Raw genomic sequence first — 992 nt, forward strand, 5'->3', positions numbered from 1 at the left:
GACACAGATGATACCAGACATGACACGACGACATATGACGGCAAGGATTCTGTGCTGCCATAGGTAACACGGCATGGTTTAAATACACATGACAATTAAACACATGAGGAACAGGTCTGCAGAGGTGGGGAGGAAGAGACAAAGGCGTGGCAGGCACGTGACACAGAACAAACAAAAGCACATAGCCAAAGTCCGTGCTGAGTACTGATAGTAGGAGTACTCCCATCTTTAACAACATGCCTGTGCGAATCGGGAGAGCATGCCGGGAAATGTACACTTTCTCCAGCTGTGTGTCCATTTGAAAGGGCTTGCACTCCAAGCATGAAGGACCAGTCAAACCAGGAATGCACGTCACCTGCACTTTATAATACAGCAGTCCATGATTGAGCACACAGACGTCCTCGACCACACCAGATTTCAACTGAACATCACAAGCCCCGAGAAGGTCATCATCTGACATACTGTCATCATCCTACACCTCCAGTTTCACACTGCTGAAACGAGTAAGGTCCACAATTTCAATGTGGAAATCCCAATCCCAATTGGGGGAGTTATCATTCAAGATCATGGACGTCTGGTCAAGGGTTAGACCAAATTTTTTCATTGCAAAGGATCTTCACAAATGCATCTGTCTAATATAAGAAATATCCATATAATCCTGTGGCTTTAATTGCAGTTACGGTGACTTTAGCAGATCTTGTCTTAGTGGGGCAGCAGTTAAGGTCCATTCCTAGTAAGTTGTACTAAATAAAGGTGGAATTACTGGGGGGTTTTTTTTTGCATCTTCTTTGTGCTGTTATTTCCCTGTGGGTGTGTCTGCATTTTATTCTGATGATCTTTTCATTTCATTATGTTTTGTTAGTCAGGTTTAATATGTTAGTGTTTAATATGCTAATGCTTTGTGCTGTTCCTTTCTTTGGGACTGCTCTCAACCCTTTTCTCTTGAGCCATCTTTTTAAAAATTGTAAATATAAAACATGGTGTTTGATAGC

Source organism: Tachysurus fulvidraco, chromosome 15 (genome assembly GCF_022655615.1).
Source record: "Tachysurus fulvidraco isolate hzauxx_2018 chromosome 15, HZAU_PFXX_2.0, whole genome shotgun sequence".
Classification (NCBI taxonomy): Eukaryota; Metazoa; Chordata; class Actinopteri; order Siluriformes; family Bagridae; genus Tachysurus; species Tachysurus fulvidraco.